Here is a 26,383-nt window from a genome sequence, read left to right on the forward strand (position 1 = left end):
CTTGTCTCCCAGGCACAGGCAGTCTCATGACTCCAGGCTATCTTATCTTGTAGACAGCCAGTAACTTCTTAGGGCTTTTTCATTGGAGTGGCCCTTTTACTGTCTAACATTTGATATGATAACACAACTGAGGGAACAAAAAGAAAGAGGAGGATCTTAGCAAAGGAGAGAGGGAATATTATCAATGTGTATAAATACCTGAGGGAAGGGAGCTAAAAAGATGGAGCCATACTTTTCTCAGGGGTGTGCACTAACAGAACAAGAGGTGATGGGCACAAACTGAAATACGAAAAACTCAGCTTAGAGTAAGAAATTTTTTTTTTACTATGAGAATGGTCAAACACTGGAACAAGTACCCAGAGAGGTTGTGGAGCTGGAGACCTTTAGAGAAGTCCAACCTCAGCTACTCTGTGATTCTGTGACAAAGACAGGTAAAAGGGATGCAAGTGTGGGGAGGGAGAGATGAGATCCCAAATGAGAATGAATGAGAATACGGACTTATATGATGCAGGATGAAAGATGAAAATACACTTTAGGAAGCTGGAGAGAGAAAAGAAGAGGCAATATAGAAGAAAAAGAGCTGAGAGAAGCATAGTGGAGGACCTTAGCAGACAAGTCTAGAAACTTAAGGTACCAATGTTTATTGATTTATTTAAACACGCAAGCCAGTGTTCCCTGTGAACTGGCATCTCAACCTGGTGGAACTGTAAGGTTTTGTTTGGGCACTCCTCACACTACCAATCAGTGGGTGACAACCTAAACATCAGCTAGATAGACACTAAGCAAAGCAGTGAGCTAATTTATTAGTGTGGAAAGTTTAGAAACATGGAAGAAATGCCAAATTCCAGAAAGCAAGGAGACCTGCATGATCTGAAAAAGACTGCACACATTCTGTTCCATGTTTCCACCTGCTGTAACCCATATTTCCCCATCCCTACTCCTCTTCCTTCCAACTCTGACAAGGAGGTTAACACTGCCACCTTGGTGCCGTCTTGCACAGGCAACAGCCCATCCAGAGGGACTGGAGTGCTCTGATCCTACACAGCTGCTCAGTGCCTGGTAAAGAGGTCCCATTCTCTCCCTGCCAAGTTCCTTTCCTGAGTATACATTAATCACCTTGCTGTGTAGAAGATTCATCTAAGTTTTCAGGCTCTAGCAGCTCTTAGCTGTCACTGAAAAAGCCTTTCGCCAACTTTTCTTCCCTCTCTAGCAGGTTCTGAAATCCCCAGCTTGTGAAAGCTCAGCCCAATCCAGGAAAAAGGTGGCATGTAAAGAGATGAGAAACATGTGTTTCCATATGGGAAGGGGGTAATGCAGACTGCTAAACGAGTACAGATAGGTCTGAGCTGGCAGCTGTGGTAAAAGCAGTGGGAGGCTTGCCAAGGCATCACAAGGAGCTGACAAGGGAGTAGCAGATAAAAACTCAGATGTTAGACAGTCACTGTTCTTCCAGTTCCAGGTAGGCCTGGATTTTATTTCTCTTTGATGCAGCTCATGTGGATTTTTCTGTCTTGCAGAGGGTATTTGTTTAACTCAAAGAACAGGCCTATGGGAATGACATCCACACAACCAGCAGGACCAGAATGGCAGGTGGTCACTGAGAAGGGCTGAGAAGCTCAGGAAGAATAAAAGGCAGCACCTGCCTGGGTGAAATATTATTTCTAGCTATTCATTTACATCACTATTGAAACTATTTTTAAGGGCATGTTCATGGCACACGTTTTAGTCTTTCAAAAAATCTGCCTAAGGCATAATTAATAAGGTCCCAAAGAGCTGATATCAATACAGCCCTCTAAACATCCCTTAGAAACAAATATTATTTTTCTCACTGATCTCTTACCCTGTGAGAGAAGCATACACTACTTTCAGATACATTTAGCTGTTCAGCAATACAGCTGGCCCTACCGGAGTGCTTACTCAGTGACTGACTAGCATCTGGCATACAACCTTACAGAGTGTGATTTCTACCCAGATAATGGCCAGATAAATCATACACCATGCAGGAGAGTGACACTTAGCACTTGTTTCACAGCATTTTTCATCTCCCAGTACCAGAAAGCTCTTGGACAGAGAGTAATATCACAGCTCCATTTTACCGTGGGGACCAGTGAGGCGGAGATAAGGGAAGCTATTGATGCAACTAAAATCAAAGAGCAAGCCAGAGGCAGAGCAAGCAGTAGGACCCAGATCTCCTGACTCCCAGGCTGCACCCTCCCACACTTCCTTTGGCAACTTAAATCTGCTAACTTCCCTACATATTTTGCCGAGTACCACTCAGGGTTTGTAAGCTTTTGATGGGTTAATTAGCACTAAAGCATTTTTTCTTCTGTGGTCTAGACATAGAAATATCCAGATTTTGTTTCCCTTGAAAGGCAGCCCATCCTGGAAAATGCACTTGATCACCCATTTCCATGTTTTTCTAAGGCCAGATGGGGCTAAACATGATTTGAAGATTTTTTTTTTCTTTTCCTTTCTTTAATGTTTCTTTTCCTTTCTCTCACTGACTAGCAGCTTGTCTGTTTTCTTTTGAGGATGATGCCAACTATAAAATAAAAAATGCAATTTCCAAGGTGGGGAAATTAGAGAATGATGGATTTACTGTTGCCAAGAAGAAATAATAATTCCTGGACCTAACAAATAAGTCTGAAAATAAAGAAGGGATTACTAAATGTTATATAATTTCAACAGTTTAAAAGCAGAAAGAACTTTCAAGAGACTGCCCTCATTTGTTTTTCTTTTTCAACATTCTGGAGACCATGGACCATATTCTTCACTTAGTTGTGGTGCTGTAAATATGTGGTCCTTACTACTCCATTTGAATTACCCCACATATCTCTGATGTAGCAAAACAGGATCTCCCTCTCATCCTTCTCTGCTCTTCTGTGTGTATGATTGCATGCAAATACTGCATTACAGGCCTGGGCCTCAGCCAGGCACTATGGAGCTAGACTTGAATTTTCCCACCCGGTAGGGGTTTCGTGTCTGGTGGGTTTTGCCTCTGAACTTAATGGTCCAAGTCCACATACTTCAGAATCTGGTTAAATCCTATTTACTTCTAAATATTTTTTTATTTTGAAGTGCAAATACAAATTTTCAACACATTCCTGAAGTACTTTCTCTAATATACATAAAATAAATACATAACAGTAAGTTTGAAAAAAGGTGTCATGGCACTCATTTGGGATTAGCTGTGCAATTCTTTCCTGGTGTTCCCATTTGAAAAAATACTCCGAATCTGTACTTATAAACTGCATATGCCACGCCACACAATCTCACATTCTCTTCTTCCTACATTACAAGTCGGTACCTGCTGGAACGCGCTGAGCTCCATTTCCTTTAGTCACAGACACACTGTCAAATACAGCCTACCCAATCATTTCACCATTACTCAGTAAAGCGCTGGCTATGTGAATGTCAAAACTGGCTGACCAAGACATTAGCCTATAGCAGAGGTGGGGTTTTTTATTTCATAAATCAGCTGTGCACTTGTTGATATAGACTGTGTAAGAGCAATAGTACTGTGTGCTCTGGATTTATTAATAAGATTTTATCTTTTTAAGTCAAACATAGGTTACTGCTTCAAATAATGTACTGCCAGAAACAAATTATTTTCATGCACTAAAATATGAATGTACAATATTAGGATTCATTCCAAATATTAATGCTTTGGGCACTCCACTCATATTTATTGGACATAAACACTGCATTGTGTTTCTCTTGAAGTCAAGTTTATGAATGCTGACACACAGTAGAGACATTTACATTCTTGAACAGAACTTGAAAAAAAATTGCTTCAAGCAGTAAAGCAAGTGTCAATGTGATAAATGTTTATGAAAAAATACTATTTTACCCCTAAAATAGTAGGATAAATGTTCAGAACACTTCTTCCTGATCTGCCAAGGCTTAATTCCAGTTCTTTCCTAGTGTTACTGCCACGACTACGCTGGTGTAAAGCTATAGTAATGAAATCCCAAGTCAAGCCAGCAGTAGGTTACCCAGCAAGGAAAAGGGTGTAATTTTATGGCTCTGCATCCTGATCTCATTTGTAAAGACAACACCCTCCCTTTTCCTTCAGATTTGCCTCAAACCAGACTCCTTGTCTGTCCTGTGAAAAAAATAGCTAATTAACAACATACAGGTCAAAGAGCAGCTAGAAGTAGCTGATATTTCAGGTGAGGACATTTTTCGTATCTCTGACTGTTGCCAGCATGACCCATATGTGAGCCCAAAAACCTGGATTATAATTTGGTTCTTTAGCTGGCCTGATATGGATGATTTCATACATCTTTATGTCCTCCGTCCTCTTTTTTCTCTCCTACCTTCTATTTTATTTACTGAGATTGCCATTTCATTAGGTGGAAACACACATCCTTTAATGTAATGAGCTCCAGCCTCATATGTGAGCTTTAACCAATGGCTTGGTACAAACCATGTTAACGCATTATTTATAGATTCACTTCCCTACCCTATTGAAAAGCCACCTGAAGACTTCTCAGAACTGTCAGGGCGCACCAAGAGTGGTGCAGCTCCGTAAGGGAAGGGGAGCCAGCAGCTGGGGTGACAGAGAGGCAAGCAGGCTCAGTGCCCTCACCAAGAAAGGATGCAGTCCTATGGCATCCCAGGAAGGCTTAACAGCCAAGAGTCCAGACAGCCAGACAAGTCCGTAGAGATGAGGCAGGTCTGAGGTCAAGCCAGGAAGTCAAGTCTGCAGGTCAGGATGAACAACAGATACAGTTAGGCATGGGCATAGCTGCAATGAAGCTCAGGCTAGAACCAAGGGAAAAAGCCTCAGCTTAAAAGCAGTTCCCAAGGAAAGTGGGCAAGACCGCGCCAAGGCTTCCCTCTGACTCACAGCCAGCTGTAGACAGCTGCATTAGCAAAGCTGACCTTGAGCCCAGGCAGCCAAACCTGTAGAAAAGACACGGACTTTTTTGTTCAGGGCCCTGACAATATGTGCTTCTCACCACCCTAAGGAAATTGCTGGTGGCCTGGGAAGAAATGGTATGACCATGTCAGACTGCCAAAGGGAGTGCTGAAGACTAGGACATCCTTCTCCTGAAGAAACTGGGAGAGCAAAGATTCAGTAGAAGCACATGTTCCTTAGCATACTTCATCTCCTTCATTATCCTCAGAAGCCCATCAACTTTTCAGAGCTTTGGCATAGATAAAATAAGCAGAAGTACATGGTCCTGGATCACTTAAGCATCTTGCTTATATTTAGGACCAGGTCTGAGGAGTTTCTCTTCCTTCACTTGTCCATTCCCAGAGGCCATTTCTAAGGATTCAGATTCCAGAGTCCATCTTCTGGTTCAGGAAGCCCTAGTTTCATTCCTTTAGATCTTCCTCCCTTAATTCTGTCTCCTTGACTAGCTGTGGATAATTCCCTCATCCCATCTCCATGTTATGAGTATCACTCACATCTGTCTCCTTGTTCAGCTCCTTGTCTTACTCCCACCACCTGTCCTGAGCCCCACTTCTAGTGTCTCTGTCCCCTTCATCTCCATTACCGTTGTTCAGTCTTTTTCCCAGCTATGCCAGTTCATACCTCAAAGAACATCTTACTGCCAGATCTGTCTCCTCATTCCCAAGTCCTCTGGTCTTGTTGCCTTCCCCAACAGTGCTAAGTTCTGCCTTTGTGTTTCAGTGACTTGTTAGATTTCAGGTATCTGTCTACTTCCCTATTTCCTCCCTTGCCTGAGCCAAAATCTCAACCAGCTCTACTCTCTCTGCCCTACTTTTCTTCCCATCTTTGCTCTAAATCTTTTCCTCTTGTCCCAGTGCGGGTTCAATTATTTGTTTTCCTTGCCCTGACCTAAATCAGACACAGCACACATCTGTAGTTGCAAGGAAAGTCTTGCCAACCCCCAAGGTGCAAAATAGCCTGTATTGAGAGAGACTTTGGAAATATTACACTGTTGAATTCAAGCAGGCCTTTTCAAAGCCCATACAAAACATGCTTTCTTGGAGGCTTATAACTTGACCATATGTGCTCAGTGTTGAGTGGAACAACAGAAGTCCTGCTATTGACATGCAGCTTTTCCTCTCTGTTTTCAGCCTCATCACCCCAGAAAATGCTTCATCTGTGCCCTAAGGCATTTGAGTTCTAGAGCTTTTCAGGGAAAAGTTTGCCACGGATTTTTAAACATGGTCAGAACTAACATATTTTCCTCTAGTCTTATTTTTGGAAATAGCTGAACTGAGTTTTCCAAAATAAGCAGCCTCGGGCAGACACCTGACATGGAAATTTTCAGCCCAAACTGTGTAAATTTGACAAAGTTATAAAACAAGGAAAAGAAGTATCTTATTATGAGGAGAATGGGGGCAGACAGGTACTGCTACCAACCACACCTGTGATAGTGACATGCTACCATCGACATCATTAATATCTATCTTATTACTTACTTACTATCAAGTAATTTCTGTGACAATCCCTTAACTTTGTAATATATTAGTCAGAGATGCAAGATGTTGAGACTAACACTTTATAGACAGCAGGTTAATTTTTCATCAGTTTGGTTTCCTTTTATATATCTACTTCAGTTTGTATCTGCAAAAGCACACAGCATTTCATTAGCATTTCATCGAAATAGTTTGTGCAAAATACTGTAACATCCCAAGAAATGTTTTCTGAAATAGACGTGGTGTGATCAAACAGTAATTCTGCACGAGTTTTGGGGCGTGACAGATCACATCCGAGCATACACACTTACAAATTTTCTACATCACACAGCAGAAGAAACTGTTCCTGGTGTGTGAGGATACGTATGTGGTTAGAGAGCTCCCTTCCACTTTGGGAGGCAAGGTTAGAAATGGGACAAATTTGGGATAAATCACAGTTGACAGCAAGATGTCTCTGTGCTGCATAAAACAATAAATTCTCTACACCACACCACTTTGCACTTTCTGCGCTCTCCAAGTTTTCGATGCTGTATATGAACATACACTTACAGTACCAGGTGGATTTATCATAGACAGTTGTAGTCACTTATATCACTTAGGCGTCTAGACTTGGCTGATTGTACAGGCTTTCTCTGTAGCCAATGAAACAGACACCTCAGGGAAATTCATCTGATCCCAGCATAGTCATCAAAGGCTTTCTGAAGCTGCTGATCTTCCTCTGCTGACCACAGGAAAAGCCTATGCAAGGGACTAGACTAATTGTCTGCATTGTAAGACAGCTCACAGTAGGTGAAATAAATACTCCCCTGTAGATGCATGTCAGCATCTACAAATACACACTATAGAAACCTTCTTGATCTATTTTCACTTAAATCCTGTAGACTTGATGGTCAGAATACATCCAGCTTTCTAATATATTCTGAAAGAAGATCATCAGCCAATGATTTTGTTTTCCAGGAACATCTTTACTGTAGCTTACAGTGGAATCAGGCTAATACCGAGCAGTAAGTGGCAGAAATATTTATTTTGGCTCCTAAATATGAAATTTAGCTCATTCAGCATTCAGAGATGTTGGCAGGAGAAATGGCATAGCAAGACTTTTGATTTTTAGAGAACGTCTGCACCACCTGACACAATGGAAAATATTAAGGATTTTCCTTGTACCTATGAGTTTAGAACAAGAATACTGTAAGGTTCAGAAATGATCTAACTGAATCTGAGACATGAATGTATGTAGTGCCTTTAAAATGACCATGGTTGATACAGAATACTACAGGGTATGTAAAATCAATTGCTTCTGCATGAAAAAAAATTATCGCCAATGACATTATAGTGCCCAGATGTCTGCCAGTGAAATTCTCAAATTCACTTAGGCTTTTGCTGAAGACAAGATTTCATTAAGTATTCCTTTCTTACACCTTATCGAACAAAACCCAAAATAATATAAATACTCCCTATGAGACAAGCTCCCAGTTTATAGTTGGATAATTGAGGCATAAGGAAAAGACTCTGCCATGATCACACAGCCAGCTGTAAGTATCCGGTGTTCTCAATTTCACTGCTGTGCATCTTGCAGACAGCTCCCTCCCCTTCTCTGCAGTGTTCCTATCAATGTCACTCATATTCTTGGTTCAAAAGCTCATGGTGTCTTTTTCTCTGATACCATCATCCCTCACTGCCCTCTCTGCATGGCCCCTTCTAGCCACAGCCTTTGTCTTTTGGACCATTCCCTGAGCTTTTCTGTAACTTTGTTCTGCCTTTCTTACGCAGAGGTGGCTTGTGGCAGCTCTGTCCCATCACTGGGCTGAGCAGGAGGAGGTATCACTTCCTGCAGACTCCAAATTGCTGTCCAGGGGCTCAGGGTTTATTAGTGTATGCAGCCTCACTTGCAGAGGCCTTTGGTTCTTTGGCATCCTGAAATGTTATCAGTCACAACCTCTGCCCTCTCAAACTGTGAAGACCTTGGAGTATTCTTATGCCATTCAGGAGTTTCTGGCTACCTTTTAAGACATATAGTACACCTGGCTTACAATAAAGATATGTTTTCAAGTGTTTACTTTTGAAAAGCATCAAGTTTCCACTGGGTAGCAGACCACATTTTCAAAAGCAGAATACCACTTTTGCACAACATGTTTTTCCTGCATGCCTATTCTTTTTCCTGTATACATCCATGCAAAATCCAATTTTCAGTATACATGTTATGCACTGTACCATTATATCATATTCTTTCAGGAATACAGACTGTACTAGTTTTGGAAAACAGTCATTATATAATAGGTAATTGCTTAGTGGAAGAAAAAAACTTTTTCCAATTCCTTACCTACTCCTGCCTCCTAAGTTTGATCACACAACACTGGACCAGGCTCCAGAAACAGCAGGTATAATACAGAAGCAACTGAGGATCAAATAAGCAGGACTCTAACACAACTGAATGGCTTAAAGACCATTTTTAAAGTCCTAAGTTGATAACAGACTATTTTTTGTCAGATGTTTTCATTAAATAGGAGTTGCACTGCGAGCTCTGCTGGGCAGTGGGGAGGCAGGAAGCATAGCTTGTGTAACAAGGAGCAGGAGCAGCACATGTTTTGTATTCAGCCCTTTGCCTGACTCAACAGCAGTGTTGAATGGCCCTGCTGGGAGCCACATCCAGAGCTTTTTGGCCTGAAAGAATAGTTAGCAGAGTGCCAAGGTCTGCAAAGGTAAAGTAAGAGGGAACAGAGGGGGCTCTCGGAGACCTGGGAGGCTGCAGAGGAATATCCTGTGCAAGGAGAGGGTGAATGACCCCCTTTCAAAGAACTGTACCAAGTGTTGGGGCTGAGGAGGGTTGAGAGAAGTAATGTAAACAACAGTGGAACTCTTTTGCAGATGGAAAATTAAGCTAATATCTCCCACTTTGGATCAAACCACATCCTATTTTCAGGATCGTTGAGCCTAGCCACATTAGACATGCATCTGGCCTACTGTGCTTTTCCAAGCCCAGCAGTACCATAGCAGACACACATTTCAGCTCAAAGAAGCTGCTACATTGCAGTTTTCTAATATTATGGACTAAAAAAGAAAGCATCATAGGGTAGCCTATAGTGTCTAGAGAGGACTTAAATGCACGAAATCCCTTTGAGTCTCATACAGGCTTGATCTCTAATCACCTAGACACTTGAAATCCCCTGCTCACCCTGAAACATAGCAAGGAGGCAGATCATAGACTGATTGCAGCGTGTCTGTGTAGCTCCTTGTGCCCTCCCTACTTAGACTTACGCTTGAGAGTAAACATCAGTAACATTTCATACTGCTTTCTTCATTTACTTCTTTTGGCTAAAAGCAAAGAACAAGTTTCTCCTCTGTAACTGATTTGGAGCTGCCTGTGAATCCTGAATCCCATACACGGACTGATTGTGATCTTCACTGTATACAGCTATTGAACCACCGTAACAGCTAGACAGTTAAGCTAGAGAATGAAGGTGGGACTAGATTAACACTCTTCACCATACAGCTGAGACTTAGGGCAAGACATATTTTTTTTTGGATGGAACTGAAGGTTTTTTTCCAAGAGATGAGCAGTCCTTGCAGCAAGAGCAGGAACCCAGGGATTCAAGAATTTTTCAAGAAGTGAACTTGAGAGAAAGTGAGAGAGAGATTATATCTTGAGACTGAGAAATCAGAGTCTTCTATATGAAAAATTAAGGAGAAGTATACCTATTAGGATGCCTGGGAAGAAGAAGTCAGAGCCAAGGCAGGCTTTTGGAAAAGTGAACTACGTACAGACTTGATGTAATTTTAATATCCTGTTTATCTAATGTTATGCTTCGGTTCTGTTGTTAGAATTAAACAACAGTTTAGCTTAAACAGACTGGCCACAAGTTTGCTAGTCCAAGAGAACAACAGCAGCTAACAGAAACCTGTGAGAACCTGCTAGGTGAGCCCAGCTGATTGACAAGTTGTTTTTCTGTGAAAACACTCCAAAATAGATGAAGGCACAAAGCCTTGTACATGCCTATGGAGGTACTTGCAGAGAGAACCAGAACAGAACACGTCTCACATCCTTGAACTTGCCAAGCTTTTCATACCACGTAAGAGCTAACTCATGGCAAACTAGGTAGGAATCACACGAAAGCTGATCCTGCGTTAGTGAGCCTCTTGTTACATGGTCAAATTACCACTTCCAATAAGTAAATATATATATATATATAGGGAAATGTGTATTTAAACAGATACTTAAATTCCTCCTCCTCTTACCCTATAAGCCTATTTCAGAAGCAACCAGGGCTTGTATTGGTGAATCACGCTTCTGCTACTGAAATACCAACTTTTTCATGTTTCACAGCAGAAAAGGCACTGCGAAATCTAAGATTGCAGTTTTTCATGTGATTGTTCTTGCTCTAACATAAATCCCCATGCGTGCAAACTCACAATTAGAAATGTGTACCTCTGCAGTCAGCAGTTAGTCATGGATGGCTACAGTTGCAAAATGGACTCTAGTGTCTCCATAAAGCTCCTTGCTTCCAGTAATGCATTTATTGACTTGCAATTACACAAAATCATTCACAGAGCAGATAAGCTCAGTCTGCGCACTGCAAATCATACAAGGTATGTACTTTCTTTTATATTGCTGACAGTACCAGAGAGGTTGGACATACAAACTGATGCTCCTAATGTGACTCAGTGACACTTGCTAGGTTTCTGCTATTGGTGGGTTTGTTCCTGTGTCATAAATGGTAAAAATTTACTAAACTGCTCTGATGGTGCATCTGACATAATTTCAGTCCTTCTTTCAGAGCTGTGTCAGCTCTACAGAATAAAAGAATCAGAAGACAGTAAAAGGTTATTTTTTTTCCCACTATGCCTTTGATAAACACAAGCTAAAGCTCTGTTGAATAAAATGGAGCTGCTGTTTTTGTGTTTCAAAGAAGAATTGCAATTGAAAAGGTTGCTACGGAAATGAAGGAAAGAGGCCAAAAGAAAATTGTGTTTTCTTTTTTCCTTCAAATGGACAAGTTTTGAAGTGGTTATATAATATTTAAGTTACTGAATACTGAATGTTACTCTGTTCAAGAATAAATGATTCACATATGCGGAATGATTCAGCCAAATTTACATTCTGTGAATAAATGTTTATTTATGAAATTATACATGCAGCACAACCAAAATGAAGCAGGGACAGGCTACAACAGCTCTCCTAGGATACATATGATACTGTATCTCTCATGGAGCTACTAAACTGGCACATACATATTCAATAGGTAGCTAAATTCAAAACGTGTTTCTCACAACAGTGTTCCTGATTCATCTTTTGCAGGCCATAAGCACACTAGGCGGACCTCCAGAGACAGTATACTAAAAAAGATTTTTGAGACACTGGGGAGATAGCAGAAGGCAGTAAAAAAATGGGATAGCTGTTGAAGAAAGTCATCTTCTAGCTCAGCAGTAAGCAATCTGTAGAGTCTGTCAGGGCAGTATTCTGCTTCAGAGCAGAATGAAAAGCAATGATTAACAACTTCAATAATGTCAACACAAGTGCAACCTACACAAAAATTTTCAAAAGCATGGCTTTCTAAACTGCTGGAAAGGTTGAATAAGTTCCTCGGTGTGAAAGTTCCAAAAAGAAATTCTTCAAATTTGGCTTGAATGTGTTATTTCTTTGAAACTTGAGGACGGAGCCACATATGAAAAATACATGGATTGTACAGAAACTTTCTGCACTTGAACTTCGTGTTATATAATGTGTTAACTTACAACTTACCATAGGGTCTTCCTTAGGCATCTTCATACAGGCAACAATTACAGGGAAAAGGAAGCAAAGGAGGAGTGTTATATTAAACAACTGAGTGGTATTATCTTTCAATCACGTTTTTTATTTCCATTTTCAGATAAGAAAGCAGAGACTGACTAAACAATTTGCCCAGAGGTAAGAAAACAGCTGACATACGGGGGTTAAAACCTTGCCTACAGCAGAGCTGTATCCTGTTTCAGATGCTGATTCCCTTCTCACCAGATTCTTGCGATTTTCCTGAACTTCAGTTTTCCCACCTATGAAAAGTTTGTAACTACCAGTCCAAATGGATGCCTGTCATTTGTGGGTTTTAAATGGCTGGATGATAACCAAGTGGGAAACAGAAGCCAGGAGTCTTTGTTCTAACACTTATGTTCGGTCTTGTAAGCTTCCTAACTAAGTATATCATCAGAGGCAGTGGAACTCACAGCTTTCCTGAAGTGTTTGTGAAAGCATGTCAGAGTTTTAAAGAACCTGTTTGCACAAAAAAAATGCACAGAAGCATTTCTCCGCAATCTGAAGAATCAGAGCTAAATATTACATAAGGAAGATCAGCAGGAAAACACATGAGAGACGGGTAATATATTTTAAAAGTGCTGCATTTTTCCTTCCCCTTTGCAATTTGCCTTTTATGCCCAGCTAAAGTAAGTACAGAGATGCTGCTAAAGCACAGTATTTCCTATGTCCTTGGCACTGCTTGCAAATAAAAAGGTACTGACAATTCTAAGCCAGTGTTTCCAACTTTAAAAACTAGTCTTCGAAGTTTTGGGTCTCAGTGAGAACCACAAAAAAGGCAAGTTATAACATCTGTAGCTGAATTGCTGCTAAGATAAGCATATGCACATTTATGTTTTGATAGGAACAGTGGAAGTGTTCTTCACTGTGCCTATTCTAATATTTGCCACCAGTGTTACTTAAAAAGGGTGTAATCATCCTGTTGAAAGTTTCCCTGATAAATTTTTTTGCATGTCTATAAGCAAGAATGTAGCAATTCAACCTGAAAGCTGTGAAAGTTACAAGCATCTGAAAGAACAAATTTGGTAAGTTACAAAAGTAATTGTACTTTAACTGAAAACCATCATCACCACCCCTGTTCTCATTATAAAAATCCTGTGGAAACAACACAAGTCTATTTAATCCACTGTTATAGAAGTAATTTAGCCATGATCACTTACGATATTCCACAGTATTTTGATTAAAGGATGTTTATAGTGTTCAAGCTGAATGCTTCAATGGTAAAAATTAGCATGGACAAATAAAGTTAATCTCCTTTCTTTCTGGAGCAGTGAGAGGAAGTAAATTATATTTATAAATACCATACTGTAATAATTTTATGCACGATAAACATTTCTATGCAGGGATATGAAAAATTCAGCATTGCCAGTGGAAGGACAATAAGAATTTTCCAAAGTGCTTTTGGAATTTTGCATGTATTTGGTGAGCTTGGCCCATCTGACACTTTGCGAGCTTGGATAGCCTTTGGGTTGATTTCTATACATGTGAAATACTTCAGTTCTATTCCAAACGCTTCAGAGAAACAGGATCAGTTACCTCCAAAGGGTGGAGTTTTCATTCTCTTTCTCTAGACAGCATAAAGCCAACTCATCTATTCCTAAAGATCTGGATTTACAGTCACATTTTTCACCTACAAGTCTTGACCTTTCCAATGGATAAAACATCACGACTGCCATTTTACAGTTCAGCCAACTACAAGGCACAGAGAAGCAACTTCCTCACAATCCTATGGGAAGTCTTACTGATCAGTCCTCAGGAATTCATTTAAGCCTCTAGTCTTGGAAAAAATGAGTAAGAACATGCATTAACAGTGCAAAGCACTAACAAGACTGCTACCTACAAATGGATTACAGAAAAGATAACCCCAGCAATGTGGAACATTTTGCACAAACATACCAAAGGAACCAACTAAACTAGAGAGATTATTTTAGACGTTACATTAAACACTTTTTAATGTCTGAGTTTGTCATCAAGTTCAAACTCATCAGAAGTCTGAAAAACTGTGTTGTTTTGCCACTGGAATGCCTCAACCATTTCTGGGAAGTTCAGGTGTTTCTAAGAAGTACAATAGAGTGCTTATCAGCCACTGCAAAATTAGTGCAAACTGAGACAACTGTTTGCAACATTCAGCAATGCTTCTCTCTGTGGGCCTTAGACCTAAACAGTAAAGTAGGTCTTTCCCTACTTATTCAGTACTTGTTAAAAATTATGAAAAGTGGATCTCATCTACGTATAAGCAACTGCCAAGCAAACAAAATTTATTTCAGCTTTTATAACTAGCAAGTAAGAAAACAGATGTGAAATGTATAAATGAGAATCCAGAACAGTCTCACTGTGATTAAGCTAAAAAGGCAATTGACCACCATGACAGCCAAAGGAAAGACAATGTTCCCATTTCATGGCAGCCCTCTAGATTAGCAAAATAAAAACTGCTTCCGATATAACTGAATCCAACTGATGTTTCATAAAGACAGAAGTTATCAAAACATCTTACCGAAACTTTACTAGATTTAAATTTTACTGTATTTTTGACCCCTGAGCCTGATCAATACCTCGGAGAAGGGGCGCTGCAGCTCGGCGCTGCTGCTCTGGTTCTGAGCCCTGCCTTAACCCAGGCAGACCTGACCCTTACAGAAAGTCAAGCTTCCCTCATCTTCCAAGCAGTTCCCAGCGGAAGGTTTCGTAAAACACGCCTTTCTGCCAACGACCGCGGCTAGGCTCGGCACCTTTCTCCCCAGGGCCAGACTGGCCGGCCGGGGGGCGGCGGCAGGCAGGCCCGGCAGTGTGCTCGCCGGGCGCCTCCGCCTCAGGAGCCCGCGGCGGCGGCCGAGCTCCCCCGGGCCGCTTCAGGGCCGCCTGCCGGAGGGGGCGGGCGCCACCTGGCGGGGCCGAAGGCCGAGCTCCTCCCGCACCGGCTGCCTCAGCAGCGGGGGGAGCTGCCGTCTGAAGAGCCTCCCGTCGGAGGGAGGGCGAGGAACGAAGGGAGCCGCCTCATCTGCGGACCCCCGCACCTTCCCGCAGCTCCTCCGCTTGAGTGCGGGTCCCCTGCAGCCCCCGCGGTCGCCCAGGGAAGGAAGGGGGGATCTGGGGGCCCTCTGTCCGCACCCCGCTGCTTACCAGCCGCCTGTTGCCGCAGTGTGACGCCCGCATTAACACCTGGCATCCACGCAAAGGCGGCAGGCACCGCAGTGCTGTGGAGCACAGCCTTCTTTGTGGAAGCCACCTCACCCAGGTGCTGTTAAAAGGCTGGCAAGCCTGTCTGCAGTGAACATTATGGGAAAATTAAGCCATTGAGCTTTGATTCCCCTAAAAGCCACAAACTTTTCATGACGAGTTCCCTGAAACGGGGAGGTTTTGAGGCTGTTAAAACATCAGAGGCCATGTTTCTATGCTCAGGTGCAGCCCCGGTGTGAACTTCCCTGCCAGAAGCTGCTCAGACAGCAGCATGGGGTTTTGCCCCAGCTAGCGGCCCACAGCCATGCATCGAAATGGCCACCCCATCTGGCAGCGCACAGACATGCATTAAAATGGCCGCCTCATCTGGCAGCCCACAACAATGCATCAGAATAGCCGCCACAGCTAGCGGCCCACAGCCACGCATCAAAATGGCCGCCGCAGCTAGCGGCCCGCAGCCACCCATTATAATGGCTGCCGGTCCAGGCTGTCAGCAGCCCCTGCAGCTTGGGTGGAGCTACCATTACTGTGTAGATACACCCCAAAAACTCAGTTGTGGTTTTTAAAACGTTAGGCAAACAAATGCGCATTTGGGTTAAAAACAAGAACATTTTTCTTTTGGCCACTGCAACAGTTACTAGCACTTGGGTGGAGGGAGGGATGAAGAACCACACATGACCAAGTGACTACACTTGTTTATGCCACAGGAACTGTACAGACTTCATTGGATCTACGCAGTTTGCACTTGTAGCAAGAGGAGAGGTCACAAATTTCTAATTCTACAGAAACATGCAGGTATGTTTACATGGATTAACGCTTCTTTTTTGTCGTTTCTTCCTCTCTCCCTATATTCAACTTGAGCTGGAATGAGTAATGTTTTAATCTTCTTGAAATGACTTTTCTCATGAAGCAAAAGTTATTGCTTACAGTGGAACATAGTCATATTAGGAAGACAAACTGTCAAGAGAGCTGACCCTCTACAATGAATCCATTCATCAGGATCAACCAAGGAAAGCCTTTCAGCTCACTTCAGCGGAGCAGAGAACCAGGACCTCCACCATTATGCCAGCCAGAAAATGAGAACATTGTAAGGCTAAAGGTCAGCCCTTTGAGGAGTGGGTAAGGAAAGGTTAGAAACAGGAAATACAAATGAGACCCCCTCATTTGTACACCTCCCTTCAGTTTTGCTTTGTTTTTATCCTTTTGGAAAACTGTCAGAGCATGCACAGTTGCTTGTCAGTTTGTTTAAAAACAAACCTACTGACAAAAAAACTTTATTTAGTATGAGAGAGAGGAAAATGAAGACTGGGAAAAGAAGCATACAATCCTGATGTTATTTTTTTAAGGACAATGCATGCTCTTGAGTTAGGCAATGGCTTATATCCTTGTAGGCTAAAAGAACTGCATGTGCCAGAAGACAGCATTCTTTGGGAGAGATGGTGCCCAGGACAGCATGGGAACCAGGCTTTGCTTTTTGTAGTAGTTCAGGACACTTCCAGCTTTGTTGCTGGTGGAAATCCTTTCTGTCTTTTTAATGCACAGAAGGTAATCTTTGCTTCGTCCTAAGAGGCATTTATAAACTGTAATTTACTATCTGAATGGGACCATCAGTTTAAAATAATTTTTTTTAAAAAGGTCATTTTAAAATGTACAGTAACCCTTATGTCTACAAAGCATAAGCCCATCTGGACCATAAGATTTCAAAGAATGCATTTCAGAAAACTTATCTTAAAGAGCATGGTATATAAAAGTTAAGCGGAAGAGAAATGAATTAAGGAGAAGAGCCAGATATTCAGCATTTCTTTGCAATTGTACATTTACTTCAAAGTTACAGCTTCAGTCAATTCAGTACCTAGTAAGTATCAAATTTTCCCACTGTGGTGTCAGCTTTGGAGAGAGGAGCTTTCTGCCTGTCTGCCTTGCTATTCCCAGTGACACAGCAGCTTGTAACATTCCAGGAACTTCTCACTTGCTCTCTGTGCCTTTTTTTTTTTTTTTTTTTTGTTTCCTGAGTTTGAATGTGCTCACCAGATGCAATGATAGTTAAATGAAAGCAACAACAAAAAAAGAAAAGACCAAAGAAAGATCTAAATGGATGCAGTATTTCCCAGTGGCTTATTTTCTAGTGGGTTATCCTTGCTGAAATGAGTATGTAACAACCTCTGCTAACCAGTGGAAATTCCAGAGATAAATTCATACCAGAGATACTCAGCTCCATGTAGTTCTGGGCAACTATTGTGCAACAGTTGATCTAAACATTTACTTGAAGAAAAAACTACTAAAATCACTGAGTGGATTTTTTCCCCTCATTTTGCTTGTAATTCATGAAATTTCATAGGAACAAATTTGAGTGCAAGAGAATATTTCTGATGGCATGAAGGTTTTGTGGATGTTTTTGAAAAGGTTTGTCTGCAATGGAAATATTTACATACCCATACTGAAAATTCATTGTAAGCTTGAGAATTATCCAGTCAAGACAGAGAACCCGTAACATCTGGCAGCGACCCTTATAGCAAACTTGAGAAACAAACTTCCACAGCTGTCTGAGGAAATTACTTGGATGCACCTCATAGGCTGGAAGGTACCCACTTAAACCATTCACCAAAACCTTTGAAATACCCCATTCATCCTAAACGGTATGTCTGCATTGCAAAACTTGAACTATGCTGGTGTTGAATTGCGAACGATATCTGCCTGGAGGACTTCTGGTAACACAAAAGGTACATGAAAGGAGGATGCAGCTAAAGGATACCCCCAACCTCCCCACTAATTGATAAATCAGAGTAGTGCCAGTGTCAGCAGACATGCCCCCCTAAAGAAACCTACAAAGGAGTGGTCAGATCAGTTATGCAATTGGAGACTGGAGACCACCACAGAAACAAAAACTGGACTACAAAAGTGGAACAGGTAGGAGCTGTCAAGTGATTTCTATGAGGTCTGTCCCCATCCAAGGCTCACAAGTATCTCTGTCCCACTCCTACGTGATGTATTTAACACCAGCTCTGCAGAATTGCCAAGTCATATGATGAAACTACGGAAAACATGAGCTAAGGGAATAAATCTCACATCACTCCAAGCTGCTTTTCAGGCTGTTGCCCTGCTCCCCTCCCCTTCTAGCATGGTTCTTTTCGAACTGGTGTTTCACACTCTAAACCTCTAGGGCATTGATATGCTAGGCAGGAGCTGATATGTTGTGAATCTTTAAGCATGCCTTGTAGCCCTGTATTCACAGGGTGGTGTTTCATTAGCAACAGCTTAAAAATTGATTTAAACATTATGTTCATTGCACACAAACACTCACAAAGCCTTCTGTTCCCATTGAGGCTAAAAAATTCCATTGTATGCGTAATCTTTTATGAGTGCATTCTTTGAATACTTTATTTCTTAGAACTGTAACAGTTCTGTTTATAAAAAGGAATGATACTGATAGCAATGTTAGGAACTTTCAGAAGGGACCACTTAGATCTTTAAATTTCCATATTAGTCCTGTTTCAAGAAAAATACAAAGCAAAACAAAGACCCTCAATTACATAGTTTAAATTCTTTAAGAAACAGCTTCACATGCCAGGCTAAGAGGATAGAAAAACCAATCTTTGCCTCCTTGATCAGATCTTGCAGCCCTCTGAGGACAGTTTCACATTAGATCTTTTAATTGTGCATAGTTGCAAACTGGTTTACTACTACTGAGTCAGGCTATCGTGTTGGACTGGGGATATTTAGAGAAGACAACAAGCTGGGGGGTGAGAAGCCTGAGGAAACACAGGGCCAACTTTTTTGAGTTGCATGGGGAGTGCGGAAAAAAAATCCATAGATGCTCTGTATGTCAGCCAGGATTTGTGTCCAAGGAGACACAAATGAATGGTGTGCCTGCTATCCTCTTACTGATGCTCAGACACAAGTTACTGCTGCTGAAACAACTGCAGCACAGTACTTCAGGACAGGACCTTGGAGACTACTCTGATCACCTCAATGCTGCTCAAAACCTCTTCCCACTGAATCCCCTCACTTCCAGCAGAGGAGCTGTAGGAGTCTAGCAGGTGAACAGTTAGTCTGATTTACAATTTCTTTTTATTTAGAAGAAACATTCTTCTTTTTAATTAACATCCTGTCTCTCAGCTTAACAAAGAACAATTTTAAATGCATATTGGTTTAACAAGTTAGTTACCAACTAATCAACCTCAAGTAAATATTCCATCAAGGAATTCTTTACAATGCCACATGTTGGAAATGGAGCTGTCAGCAGGGCTGTGGATTACACATTTTAGTGGACTTCACTGTACTCCTGAAAATGGTTTTAGTCTTCCACAAATCTGCCGAGAAATGAGGACACACAGGAGCTCAGAGATATGTTCTGCACTGCTCCTTCTGCAGAGGCAATTATCCAGTGACTGCAAAGTATCATATCACTGGACACGTAGACAGCTAATGTCAGAATTCAGTAACTCAATAACCAGGTCAGAGAAACAGATCTGCCATCTTTCTTTAGAAAAATCTCTTCTATGCCTCAGTACAACTTGTCAGAATTAAGTGCAGATTTAAGAGTTCATTTCCACAGAGGCATTGCACTAGATTAGAAGTAAAGGCATTAAGTTTTCAGTGCCCAAAGCCTCAGTTGTTGCAGATCAGCACTTTGCGATCCATATTAAGAGATTTCTCTGCTCTACCTGAGCTCCTTCTATGGATTTGTATTTATTTATTTATTTTTAATACTTCCTCCGTACTTGCTGAGACACTATTTCAAAGCAAAACAGCAAAATATGCTGCTACAGTAAACCCTTGGAAAGAGCATGCTGGACAAAAGAACTCCGAGTAACCTTGTAGTGTAACATTTGAGGAGCCTTGCTAAAGTTGCAGCATAATTAATTCAGGGGCTTTTCAGCTGAAATGCAAATCTATAATTCATGGCAAAATGAATATACCTGGTATCATAGGAAAGAAAAGGTCTTTTGATCACTTGATTCCCTTGATCACACCATGATCTTCTGCAGTTTCCTCTTTAATCCCCAGTCCACTTTCTGCTTTTTTCCACATCAAACCAGACAAAACAACTTTAATTATTGTTACATAGTTAAGTTGTGATATTTTAAATAAACTGTCTACAGTTAGCCCAATTTGAATACAAGCAGTCATGATACAGTCACTATTTATATACGAAAGGGAACTGCATTAACAGCGGTTGAATGCCTCTATTCCCTCTGAACACACATTAAAAACATTCCCAGTCTGAATTAACAGTTGTATGATGCATATGGGTTTCATCTTAGAGGAAACAATTCTAGCTCAAACAGCAAGGGACAACCTTTGTAGTCTAAAGCTGCTTGATCTTTTTATTGCATTTAGCTTTAAGAATCTCACTTTTACTTTGCTGCTCTTTCTCTTACCATTTTCTTGGTTCTCCTCTTAGTTTACTTTTGTGGAGGAAAACGCTCCTCACTCCCAGCTCCTTTTAAGCTCAGTAGCTCAACAGCGCAGGTTCAGCTCATTTCCCCCTTTTCACTTTGATTATTAGTCTGAATTTGAATGCAGGCATTTGGTTTATTTTGGTTTATCTGCAAAAGTACTTGCCTCTCTTAGTTCACATTAGAACTAGTAGAAAGAGAAATCATACCAGAACATGCAAACAAATATTTAGGGTATATCAAGTAGCCATTCAGCCTTTAGGTGAGGTATGGGTAAAGCCTCAACTGCAGTGCATGAATGAGGCATTAATTTGCTGGAAACGGTCTGAGAGCAAGAAGAACAAGTGGAAGTCTACACAGCAAGACCTATGAGGGAAAACTGAGCCACCTGAAGAAAACAGGAAAAGGGAGGAGGAACAGCAGATTTCCATATGTAAAAGACATGTACAGTTGAAAAGATTTCTGTTCATTGGAAACGGCACAGGTAGAGAGACAGAAGGGAAGGGAAGGGATCTGGTTTAGCCATTTTTCTGTTATACCGTGAGAACTTCATGCAAGTTTGGCATGTTCCGTCCTCACTCCAGACTCCCTCTCCCTAGATTTAGAGCGTTTTTTGTTTGTTTGTTTGTTTTGCTTGTTTTTTAAATTCTGTACTAGCAGTCCTCACTATTTTGAAACATTTACCTTGCTAGACTCAGAAAGGTGAGCCAGCTGACCTCATTTTGCTGTGTTAATTTTGATTTTTACTGTAGTTAAACTTTTCCTTCACTTTTAGTCCTATTCTCTGCTAGCTTCATCCTTCCCAAAACACTGACTAGTACTACTCTTCTGTAAATCGGAAACTTAATGCAAAAGTTCACTGAAGGTGACTATTTCAAACCGCTCGTAATCGCCATGCCAAAGCCCTTGTATTTAATGCTCACACCATATATTCTGGCTTTGCTGCAGGCCTCGTCTGCTAGCATTTCAGGGGGTAGCCAGGTTACTCTGTACCATGAGTGACTACTTTAGGACAGTGCTACATCTTGGAAAACGAGGCATATTAACTTAGACTCGCCTCTGCAGCCATGCAAGCACCCAACTTTGAACTGGCTTGAAGAACTAGAAGAAGAAACTCAGTTCTACCCACAGCATATCATGGAAAGATTTTCTCAGTTTCACCTCTTTTGCTTTCTTTAAGAACTTGAAAGTTACACAATAAAAAGTAATGCTTAGCACTTGCAGTGGCATGGCATCTGTTACCTGATGGTTTTAACGGTAAGACATGCCTTACAGCATGTCTGTGCTGGGTGGTGACATGACACTCACATTGGAGCAAATGGTGACACAAGATTCCACAAAGGCCACATGGTGATTCTTCAGCAGAGCTAGGACTAAAACATACAACTCTCAGATCTGTAGAACAGCTTGCACAAAACCTCAGTTCCTTAAGACTTTTGAAAAGTCTCAAAAGATATCTTGCAACCAAAGGCTCTATGAGAGAAATGACAGTCTTATTTTATTTAGCATCTCTGTTTTTTCAACCATTTGTAATTCAGGCAGCTATCAGCAATGTCTGAAATATTTTTTAGAAAATAAAGAGAAAGTGGTATCAGCAAACAGCTTTTTGCCCTTAAAGCAGACAAAAAAACAACCACAAAAGCAGACATTCTGCCTCCCTTGTAGTGGTAAAGGCTGACCATGTGGTGATCAGGGTGAACAGATCTTTCAAGAAGGTATTCTTTAACTAAGAGCTAATGAGAGGCATGAAGAGGCGGCAGTGAACTGACAAACACCAGCAGGTCAGGGAAGAGAATAAAAAAGAAATAAAAAGCTTATTTTCCACCCAAGTATTATATATTCAAAAGGGTGTAAATTCAATTTAGAAAGTGAAAAGAAATTGGGGGGAGGAGGAGGGTCACACAGAGGACAAAGCTGTATTTTATATTAAATTTACTGAGTTATTTGGAGAACAAAGAAAGTCTATCAAAGCAAAAATGCTGCAGTTTCCCGAAGCACTGTGGAAACTACAAATCTTTGCATAGGCGAAACAGCTAATGCTACCAACATGGTCTGTCAGGGAGAGCAAAGCTGACTAACTCTTGCATTTTTACCCCTGTTAATTTTGTGCCACCCTTGCACAAGGCATTGCTATGCAGTGAATTTAATCAGCTGAGCTTTAACTACTCTGTTACAGCTACTTCTGCATAACTCCCTCCTGTGGACACTCTGTTCTGGAACAATTAGTGAGTAATTATTTCAAAATAAGTCAGTTCTATTCCAGAGCACAGTGTCCACATGGGGGAGTTACACTGAAGTAAAGCTATTCAGCTGTAGTAGTGCTGCTCAACCTCCCCATGTAAACAAGCCCTGTGACTGATACTAAATTACTTTAATACAGATGTCTCTTGAGATTGAAGTTCTGGAGTCCAAGAGAATCAATCTTCCAAACATAACTGTATGGCTTCAAAAACTGACCCTAGAAGGACCCAGAAACACATTAATTCACTGGCTTTCGCATCATAACTCAAATTCATTTGAAGTTGCGTGAAATGTAATAGAAATAACTCTGGTATTAGCCACACACACACACACTTCGCAATGTCTTGGCTATTCCAAGGTACTAGAAAGCTGAGAGGAGCATCACCATATGCTGCCACTCTGGAAGATTTAATAAGCATTCTCAATGACTGACAGGAGGGAAGGTCACCAGAGTATAGGTAAATGCTACAAGAAGATGAGTTAAAGGTTCAATAGCTGGTACACTGTGCTATAGAAGTGCAGAGGCAAAAATCTAATGATGTAAATGTTGTAGTCATTCATGAGCTTCATAAAATCCTAAGAAGAACCTATGAAGGAAGGAAATACTGATCCTTTTTTCTACATTCCTACCCATTCTGTAGGGTGAGGATAGGGAGGAAATAAGACCTCTCTCTGCTAGGGGTTGGCCAAAGGGTAAAAAGCATTTCTTCTCTCCAAACTCAGAAGAGTACAACAGCAGTTTTCCAATTCATCTCATGGAAGCTTGCCCTACCAGAAAAAGGGCAGAGAACAGGCTCTTGGACTGTAAGTCCCACGTGCAATAGCAGAGAGAAGAGAGAGTTTTTGTGGTGCTCCCTTCATGTGCTAAGCTTCTCCTGAAGGCATTATGATTTCAGAAAGAGGGGAGTCTCCATTTTTCCCTCAAAGACAGGTTAGCTTTGCACTTTTCACAAACCAAAATCACACCAAACTGACAGCTTATGAGGAAAATAAGCTATCCAGAATCTTCTTTAGCTCTCCTCACCCAAGGGAGAAAAAATAGAATTCAGAGCTATTTTGTCTAAGCACATTCAAATGCAATGCATTTGCAGCTTTCTGGCAACTTTCCTACCAGACTTCAACTTTCTATCCACACCCACCTCAGCAGTACAACTATTCAAAAAGACTGCAAACTCTCTTTAATACTGGAAAAATTTTCTTTCATTCTCATAAGTGATTTGGTTGCTTGCACTGAACCTTACCAAAAGGATTCATAGCTAAACAGAGAAAAGAAAAAGTTTTCCCTCTCCACCTAGCCACTATCAGCAGATGTTAGGGAAAATCTGAGGCCCTCTGAGATGATGCTACAGCAGATATGCTTTAGGGAAGGTAAGTACAGGTGTCTGCAGTTTTCCATCGATAACATAGTTTTAAATTACAGCTGCAACAAACTCACACATGCAGTTTAAAATCAGATACAATAATACATCTGACATAGTGCTGTATCATATACAGATTTCCTTTGCACAGATCCATTTCATCAAATTCCTGCAGTTTTTCTTTGGTTTGAGGAAAAGATGCATCTGTATCCCTAGGAACACTGACAGTATAAGGGATAGTTCATTTGTAGAACCTGCAGGTGCTGGTGGTAAGTCTTACTGTTGGTTTGTAATACTGAAAAGATATGTTACACCTACAGACAATGGGTGAGATGTTCACTAGAGCCAAATGGCTTTGTAACAGTTCATCATAAACAGATTGCGAAACAGAGATTTATATGAACACATTTGGAAAGTGTTCAAGAACTGTATATATGAAGTCAATCCTGGTTTATTCAACAAAGCTGTCAAAATTATTTATGCAGTAGAAGATGCATATAAGAATATTTGCCAAGACTTTCATCCCTACATAACACAAATGTATACATGCGTAAAAACACCATACAGAACATGTCTACCTCGGTGGGTACAGACTGACCCAACCTCATTCTGCTTGTGTTCTGAACAGAAGCCTATCCCAGTCCAAAATCCATACAGCCTTCTAGAACAGTGCTGTGTCTACCCTAATTTGGGGGGGGGGGGGGGGGGGAGTGTGGTTTGTTTGTTTGTTTGTTTGTTGGCCTCTCAACAAAATACAAATAGTATAAAGCAACTTATCTGAAAAAAGAAGTCTTTCTCCCACCATTTTCTGCAGAAACATATCACTGCAAGCTCACATTTCTTGTTTATGAATGCATTCACAGAAATATTAAAGCAAAATTTTGTTAATTCTTATGTCTGTGCATATCTATGACTTCTTCTGGTACTATTTGGTAGACTACTTCATACATCGTTTCCCAATAGGAATGATCTAATGGCAACAAAGCAAAATATATTACCAGCTGGAATTCTATTCTTATGTGAGATCATCGGCTTTTAAAAATATATATTTTATTCGAAATACAGAATTCTAGTTTTGGTCAGCACCAGTATTCATTTTGGCAGTATCTAATCTGAAGAATATTGCTGTTGCATTCTGGGTCAGATGAAAAAGCAGATCAGACAACACACTTCTGACATGAGTTAAACACATTCAGTCAGCTTCAGATACATCAAAGCCCATGCTAACAGAGAATCTTCTGGGCTTTCCGGGGAAAAGGGAATCACTGCTATCACAGTGAAATCTGATGTAAGTCATTTAATGTCTTTCCTTTCCCCAAAATTTGTTCATTCATTTTTGGGGTTCTGCTCTTAAGCCTCTTAAGCCAAGAACTAAGCCATCTTAGTCCTTGTTTCAGCACCACCAAGTGAAGGACCATGGATCCTCAAAGAGCAGGCAGTCAGCACTCTGGATTATGAGGCAACGTAAAATGGCTTCCTTTGGGATCCAAAGCTAGAGATAGCCAGAATTTACACAATTCTGAAATTTTGGGACTGAAAAATGTAAGATGTTCATCGCTATTAATAATAGCTAAGGAGAAACAGTAAAAAAAAGATATTCAGGTACTATTTAATATGTTTGCAAGATGCTTGTATACCTCACGTTAAACAGTCTTTTTTTTTTTTTTTTTTTTTTTGCAAAAAGGAAATAACACAGGCAGAGGAGATCACCACTGCTTATCTCCCTTCACCTCCAACTTGAAACTCAAGATGGTTCTACATGGAGACAAACTATTTTCACCTCTATAATGTTGAGCCCCTATGTAAAAATGTAAGGATACTGAGGTAACATTGGCTTCTTGCTTACCGAAGATTTTGTAAGCAAAGTCACTAATCTCCTCACAATGTTTTAAATAGGTTGAACATCCTATATGCAATGTCCATATGACAGAAAGGAAGCAAAAGGAACACAGTTGCAGTTTCATCCCACCAGTTCTGCTTAAGGTGTCAACCTAAGAGATGAAAGTGTGGCTAACAGCTTTAACTGCTCA

The 26,383-nt window shown here is 41.0% G+C and overlaps 1 protein-coding gene and 1 long non-coding RNA gene across 3 annotated transcripts in view; one reads left to right on the forward strand and one right to left on the reverse strand.

The window, feature by feature from the left end:
* The window catches only part of LOC308182036 (uncharacterized protein), a 178,193-nt gene that overhangs the window by 43,010 nt on the left and 108,800 nt on the right, over positions 1–26,383 (reverse strand). The window lies entirely within an intron of this gene.
* On the forward strand, positions 155–26,370 carry LOC308182064. Its single transcript, XR_013941650.1, has 3 exons — positions 155–16,150; positions 26,038–26,163; positions 26,250–26,370. It is a non-coding gene; the product is annotated as an uncharacterized lncRNA (long non-coding RNA).

Source organism: Anser brachyrhynchus (assembly GCF_964034855.1).
Source record: "Anser brachyrhynchus genome assembly, chromosome: 1".
NCBI classification, from domain to species: domain Eukaryota; kingdom Metazoa; phylum Chordata; class Aves; order Anseriformes; family Anatidae; genus Anser; species Anser brachyrhynchus.